Below are 8,615 nucleotides of genomic sequence, written 5' to 3'. Positions count from 1 at the left end.
GTCTCTGACCAAACTATCAGAAACAAACTTCATGAGGGTGGCCTGAGGGCTCGACATCCTCTAGTGCGCCCTGTGGTCACTGCCCAGCACCATGGAGTTTGATTGGCATTTGCCACTGAACACTAGAATTGGCAGGTCCACCCCTGGTGCCCTGTGCTTTTCATATATGAGTGCAGGTTCACCCTGAACACAAGTGACAGACGTGAAAGGGTCCTGGAGAAGCCGTGGGGAACAATAATGTTGCCTGTAACATCGTTTAGCATGACCGGTTTGGTGGTGGGTCAGTAATGGTCTGGGGAGACATATCCATTGAGGGACGCGCACACCTCTACAGGCTAGAAAATGGCTGCCTGACTGCCATTAGGTATCAGGATGAGATCCTTGGGACCCATTGTCAGACCCTACGCTGGTGCAGTGGGCCCTGGGTTCCTCAAGGTGCACGACAATGCCCAGCCTCATGTGGTGACGGAATGCAGCCAGTTCCTGGAGGATGAAGGGATTGATACCATTGAATGGCCCCCACGCTCGCCTGATCCAAATCCAGTAGAACACCTCTGGGACATTATGTTTTGGTCCATCCGACGCTGCCAGGTTGCACCTCAGTCTTTTCAGGAGCTCAGTGATGACCTGGTCCAGATCTGGGAGGAAATACCCCAGGACACCATCTGTTGTCAAACATGCATACAAAGCATGTGGGGCCATACAAACTACCGAGTATCATTCCGAGTTGCTGCAGTAAAATTTCAGCAAAATGAACTAGCCTGCTACATAATTTTTTCACTTTGATTTTAGGGGTTTCTTTGAATTCAGCCCTCTGTAGGTTGATAACTTTCATGTTCATCAAACTATGTGACATCCTCTGGTTCCCAACATTAACCAATCCATATCAGCATAGATATCCAGCATGATATTTTTCCCCATTGAGATCTGATGAGTTTTCAAAGTGTTCCTTTAATTTTTCTGAGCAGTGTAATTGTTCCAGGTCATTGAAGCCAAAGCATCAGCATTACAGGCAGGGAGTTGGCATACAAAAGGAGGTCAGCAATGGCAGCCTCATACTTTTCTCATTCCACTCACCTTCAAGTCTATGGCCTGGAACAAGCATATAACAATTTAAACAGTATGAAAACCCAACATTTCATATTCCCGATATGTGCCTGCTGTACCATGTACTTGTATGAAAAGGTATCTGGTTCTGATTTTATAAGAAGATTTTTGTCACTTTATCCACCTGTGGACTTTTTATGCCACTTAGTCACTCTATTGGACTGACATCCTGTCACTAAGTTACTTTATTTTTCTTTCACTAATATATGAATTCTCACCTTTCATATTTATTTGCTCAATCCTTTGTCATTTTATTGAGCACACGCCACTTTTAGTGCATTATTAATTTTGGATAATTATACTTCTATATTTTTTGAATGCACTTGGTCACTTTACTGATTGGTATTTGCCACTAATTTGTTTTACCACTCATTTGTATTGCACTTTACTTTTATCACATATTTTAGCCCATTGTATTTTATCCATTGTGCTATTTATTATTCATTTTTGGTATTTATATTTATTGTACACATTTTTTCTTATTTATACATCACCATTCACATCAATCTATTCTTTAGTAGACAGCGCCATTTACAATCACTTTAACTCCAGCCAAAAAACTTTCCAGAGTGACAGAAAACATTTTCTTGGTGCCATACAAGTGGTAGTATGCGGCTACGTATTGGTGCCAAGAAAGGAAAATTATGGTAAGTATTTGATACAATTTTCAGTTTCGGGGGGGGGGGGGTAGCCTGACAGAGATCTCAACCTTTCCCAGCTCTCTTTTTTTAAAAAAAAAAAAAGTAAATTCCTACTTGGCATACTTGTTCCACAATAAGTGAATTTAGAAAATATTTATGGTCAATTTACTTTTTGCGGTTCGTTAACATGTGTTACTTTAGGGCAGCCCATTGAAAATAATGGGGTCACCAATACACAAAAATGTCAAGACAAATCAGACGCAGCACAATATGTGTAACACAATACACCACGACATTGTGTGTTTCAGTACATTGGGGTATCATTCAAAATCACTGCAGCACATTACTGCAATGCAAAGCTACAACTGGATCCTTAAAGTGGTCGTAAAGCCTAAACGTTTTTTATCCAAATGCATTCTTTGCGTGAAGGTAAAAAATGTTTTAGGTACCAGTTCTGGCCCCTCACCCCCTCTTTTTTTACTTAACTGAGCCCTTTATTTGATCCAGCGCTATGCACGTCTGTAGCTCTTCTCTCCCCTCACTTCTGGAACTCCCTGGTTTTGCTTCGGGGCACAGGGAGCCATTGGCTCTCACTGCTGTCAATCAAAGCCAGTGACGAGGGTGTGTGTGTGGGGGGGGTGCAAGTACGGCTGTGTGAATGGATGCAGCAGCGGAACTCAGGAGTGCACACGCACTGCTGCTCAGGGTGGCATTGGACGGAGGAGGAGCCAGAAACTACGGCAGGGGACCTGAGAAGAGGCGGTTTGTGGCCGCTCTGTGCAATTCCATTGCACAGAGCAATTAAGTATAGAGATGTTTGTTATTTAAAAAATAAAGAAAAAAAAATTACCTTTACATCCACTTTAAGAGCCGGTTCACACTACCACGACTCAAAGTCGCCCAAACTTTGGGCGACTTTGAAGTCGCCCATGCAGCACGACTTAATCGCGGTGTGCAAACGACTTCTCATAATAGAGGCCAATGCAAGTCACTCCGACTTCACCCAAAAGTAGTGCAGGAACCTTTCTCTAAGTCGGAGCGACTTGAGTCGCTCTGATTAGAACGGTTCCATTGCAAAGCATGGAGCGCTACTTGTCAGGCGACCAATTCGCCTGACAAGTCGGAGTAGTGTGAACTGGCTCTAACAGCCCGTTATTCGCTATGCCGCCTGTTCAAATCAATCCAGAGCAGTGTGTTATTTGAAATCGTGCGGGTGCTTTTTATATAGTTATTCTGGTTGAAAAAAAGAGACAAGTCCATCCAGTTCAACCCTCAAAAAGAAAAGAAAAGAAAAAAACCCCAGTGCATGTGTTTTTTTGTCCAACAGACTGCAACAGGAGCACATGGAAAATGCATGGATATGCATTCTTAGTACGGTTTTGGTAGAGTTTTCCGTTTAACCACTTCAGCTCTGGACAGTTTTAACCCCTTTATGACCAGGCCATTTTTTGCTATTCTGCACTGTGCTACTTTAAAGGATAAAGTCCACCCTAACACCAAAATCCATGCATCTATTGATCTCCACAATCTAACACTAACCTATCTAGCCCTGTAAAGAAAAAAAAAATCTGTAAACTTACCTTTTTTGAAGCCGACTTGACCCGATCCCAGGCTGAGCTGTCAGCCGCTGTGTAGGCGGGTGCAGAGGACACAGCCGACAACGGAAGCCTCATAGCAAGTCTATGGGTGAAGTCACTTCCCATTCATTTCACAGCTGTTGTCGGCCGTGTCCTCTGCAGAGCTTCTGCCGCTGGAGACCGGCTTCAAAAAAGGTATCAAAAATGTAATAAAAATAACCACGCTAAACCACAAAAATTCAATATGTGAGGAATTGAATTAAATCAGAGCTGCAGCTACAGTGGGAAACACCAAAGTAATAAATAAAGAAAGGTAAAGCTGCGCTAAATGATATATGTAATAAAACAAATACAGTGAATGATATCTCGAAGAGCTATCAAATACAAAACAATGCGATATCAAATATAATCATGTGATCATGCAATTGAATAAATAAAAAAAGTGATCAGATCAATAAACCACAAAGTCCATTGAAAAATAAATGAATAAAATCCAAAGATGTGTATAGTGGTGCTCGAGAACAAAATCCTCCACCGCTAAATAATACTTGTGTTGAGAAATAATCACGCTACTGCGCTTACCAGAAATACATTGTATTCGGGCATATAAGACTCAAGAGAGTAAATCAACCAGCTCAAAAAGGACCCTTGACACCTCCACTAGGACCAGCAAGATGGCTCCGCTCAGATCAGCCGGATGGTGGACACCGCAGCAATCGGACCCAGACAATCCAAAATCCAGCAGTGTTCTTAAAAGAATAATAGCCACCATAGTGAAGTCTTTTGTTATTCTGATCAAATAGCGGTTTGTTTCTCTGTGTCCATGTGTTGAGTGAATCTCCTCTGCAGCCGCCTTCTTCAACCGTATTCACACGTCTGTCATCCCATCCCGTCGCTCTCTGTATACTGATTTCTTCTTTACAGGGCTAGCTAGATTAGTGTTTGGTTAGATCGTGGAGGTCTATAGATTTAGGGTGGACTTATCATTTAACTGGCAATTGCACGGGTATGCAACACTGTACCCAAACAAAATTTATATAATTTTTCAAAGCTTTCTTTAGGTGGTATTTGATCACCTCTTGCTTTATTTTTTTGTTAAACAAAAAAAAAAAAAAATACCAATATAATAATATTTTTAACTTTCTGCTATAAAATACGCCACCCACCCAAAAAAAAGATATTCAAATCTTTTAATAAGAATTGGCCAAAATGTATTCTGCTGCATGTCTTTGGTAAAAAAAAATCCCAATAGGTGTATATTGATTGGTATGCGTGTAAGATATAGCATCTATAAACTATGGGATTTATACTGGAATTTTAATTCATCTAACATGGCCTCGATCAGTGACTTATAATGGGACTGAGATAATGCGGCAGACAAGCCAACACTAACTGACACTGGGGGATACTTGCTAACTGGCATTGACATTACCAGTGCCAATATTACAGTAATTGGTGATAATAATATGCACTGTCACTGTACTAATATCACTGGGCAGGAAGGGGTTAACATCTAGGGCAATCAAGGGGTAAATATGTGCCTGGGGCTTTATGTACACACAGCCTACTTTTAACGTCGGCTACAGAAAAATGCAAAACGCGGCAAAAACGCGTCACAATTTTGCCGCAGTTTCCGTTTTTCGGTGGCCAAAACGTTCCTATCCTGAACGCAATTGTTCCGCGTTCAGGAGAGGGAGGTTAAAGCTTCTCTAACAGCAGCAGCTCCTAAACTCTGGTAAAAGCCTATATGTACATGGACACAGGCTTTTATGGCGTTGAGTTTAGGCACTTTGGCAAAAAAAACCAAAGCTGCTAAACTTACGTTAGGAGCTGTAGTGTACATGAAGCCTAACAAGCATTTATGTGTGTACTTACTGGGGCTTTAGTAGGGCTGGCACAAGGTCATCTAGAGCCCAGGGCGAACATGCCAAACTGCCTTCCTTCAAGATGTATGAGCATTATGTGTCAGTAACCTCCCCCCCCCCCCAAAAAAAAAAAAAAAAAATAGCACTAATCTGCATGCTTTCCCTCTAAGCATAAATTCCCCCTCCTCCCAGTACAAATCTGCTTCCCCCCTAAGATTCCCCCATCACAAATAAATTACTAATTTGATCCTCTAACTGTCAAATCGCTCAAATTTCCTCTTTGAGTACACAATCTCTCCCCCCACTCCTAGCACAAACCCCCCCCCCCCCCATCCCTCTCCTAGCACAAATCCACCCCCCCTCACAAATTTCCCATCCAAGCACAATTACCCCCCCCAACCATCCCCATTAACACAAATCCCCCCCCCCCAAAAAAAAAAATCCACCTAGCATAATTTATCCCCCCCCCCCTCTACCATATCACCTCTTCTAAAACAAAGCCCTCTCCTAGCACAAATCATCTTCCTTCACCCCCCTCCAGCACAAATCCCCCTAAAACACCACTCTTAGCACATCCCCTTCACATTTTCCCTCCTACGCCCTGCTGCCCCCTCCCAACACAAATCTCCCCAATCACCTAGTGGCGCCCCCCTCACAATACCAAAGAGCCCAGGACAGCTGTCCATTATGCCCACTCCTTGTCCCATACGTACGTTACCTACCCAGAAAAGCAGAGTCACATGATTCTGCGCAGCCGGCCTGCACTGTAGCGGTAAAGCTACAGTGTACAGTCAGCAAGCGGATAAAATCCGGTCCTCCTCCCACAAAAAAAACAAACATATAATGCATCAAAAAGTGCAAAACCGTACTACAAAAATACACTGAAAAACATGATTATGCAGCAACACTAGTGTGACCCTGGGCTTATAACTTCCCAAAGCATGTGGGTTACAGAGCAGCACAATGTATGGTAACACACTACCATGCATCTTTGTATACTGCCTTACAAGAAATTGTGACAGGTCCCGCAGCCTCCTGGGCCCTGTGATGCTCGCCCATATGTATGCACAAAGTGCAGTGTGACTTGCACATGTGTAGAGGGGAGCCGACTGTGAAACCGCAAAAAGCCAAAGCTGGCTTTACACAGTAAACATGCCGGGAACGCAACGACTAGTTAGGAATGGGCCCAGGTGAGGATGGCATTGGATCCCTGGGCAGGTAAGTGTCCTGAACCACTTCCTATCCAAGGACATACCCATACGTCTTTGGGTTTCAGTGGTTATACCGGGATGATGCCTGCACCTACAGGCATTATCCCAGGATCATTGTTTGCAGCTGGCGATTCTGATCCAGGCAGAAGTGATCTGAGTGGCTAATTAGCCACTCAGATCACTTCTGCAGGTGGTGGAAGGGGGTCCCACCAGGAGGCCAGGAGCAATGTGGCTGGCAGCAATGGCTGCCTGTTACAGAGAGGAACGGACGTCATTCCCCTCTCTCTGTAACCCTGGAGACTGGGAGAAAGGATTATTCATCACTTTCGGTTCTGCCCCTTTGTTTACCTGGCCACCAGTGGCCAGAGAAGCAGCCGATCGGACCAATTTAGCTCCGATCGGCTGAATGGGGGGCCCAGAGGAGAGATATGGGGTCTAATAGACCCCAAATCTCTCCATAAAGAGGACCTGTCACAGCCCATGCGATCACAAGGGATGTTTTTCATCCCTTGCGATAGCAATAAAGTTTGTACAAAAAAAAAAGTTTGTATAAATTAAATAAATAATAATAAAAAAATTTTAAACGCCCCTTCCCACTGTGCTTACGAGCAAATGCAAACACATACTTTACTCCCTCACAGATGTAAATGGTGATTGCACCACACATGTGAGGTATTGTTGTGAATGTCAAGAGCAATAATTCTAGCACCAGACCTCCTGCGCCACTCTACATTGGTAACCTGTAATGGCGTTTAAAGCGCCGCCTATGGAGATTTGTAAGCACTGTAGTTTGCCGCCATTCCACAGGCAGACACAATTTTAAAAACGTGACATGTTGGGTATCCATTTACTCGTCGTAACATTACCTTTAACCACTTGCCGACCGCCGCATGACTATCTACGGCGGCGGTCAGCCCCTCACAGGCAAAGTGAAGTAGGGCTACGTCACTAGCTTGTGAGGGTCTAGGGAGCGAACGCGCGCCGCCGGAGGCGCGCTCCCGCGTGGTCACGTACCCCCCCGCGCGTGTGACCGGCGGACCCGATGTCCGTCGGCCACTCTGCGATCGGCGGGGGAGAGGGAGAAAGTCAGGCAGCTTGTGTAAACAAGCTGCCTGTCATTCTCCCCTCTGTATGAGAGATGATCATATGGATCTACTATGTAGATCCGTTGATCACTCTGCATACAGCTGAAGCCACAGCCAATCACAGTTAGAATCACGCCCCTAGGGACACACACAGCCCCTCCCTCTCAAATAAAGTTAACCCCTTCACTACCAGTGTATTTTTACAGTAACAGTGCATATATATAGCACTGATTACTGTAGAAATGTCACTGGTAACCCCAAAAGTGTCAAAAATGTCAGTCAAGGGTCCGATCTGTCCGCCGCAATGTCGCAGTCCCGCAAAAAAAAAATAAAAAAAAAAAAAAAAATCGCAGATCGCCGCCATTAATCGTTAAAAAAAGAAAACAACAAAAATGACAAAAATCTTTCCCTTAGTTAGTAAACGCAATAACTTTTGCGCAAACCAATCAAAATATGCTTTTTGCGATTTTTTTTTACCAAACATAGGTAGCATAAAACAAATTGGCCGAAAATGTTAAAACATTTTGATTTTTACATTTTTTTTTGGGGGAATTTCATATAAAAAAAAGGTAAAAATATTGCTATTTTTGCAAAATTTACGCTCTTTTTTTGTTTATAGCGCGTGATCAAAAAAAAATCGCACAGGTGATCAAATACCGCCAAAAGAAAGCTCTGTTTGTGGGAAAAAAAGGACGCCAAATTCGTTTAGGTACAGCGTCGCACGACCGCGCAATTGTCCGTTAAAGTCACGCAGTGCCGAATCGCAAAATACCCCCTGGTCGTTTAGCAGCCAAATCCTCCGGGGCTTAAGTGGTTAACATTATACAAAATAATTGGGCTAACTTTACCGTTTTTTTTTTTTTTTTAATTCATGAATGTTTTTTTTCCCCAAAAAAATGTGTGTTTGAAAAAACCGCTGCGCAAATTTCGTGTGACAAAAAATTGCAACACACACCCATTTTATTCTATAGAGTCTGGGCTAAAAACGGAATTTTTGTAAAATCTTACCAGTAAAATTCCTTTCTCTGAGTCCTCCGACAGTCGCCGCCTCTTCATATTCGTCACATATGGGGTATTAGACTTTGCTCCGAAGGAGTAGCTAGGCAACAGAATATGTTAACATTAAAGC

The sequence above is a fragment of the Pelophylax lessonae genome (genome assembly GCF_965119305.1).
Source record: "Pelophylax lessonae genome assembly, chromosome: 5".
Lineage (NCBI taxonomy): Eukaryota > Metazoa > Chordata > Amphibia > Anura > Ranidae > Pelophylax > Pelophylax lessonae.
The sequence above is the reverse complement of the archived record's forward strand: the minus strand, read 5'-3'. Positions refer to the sequence as shown.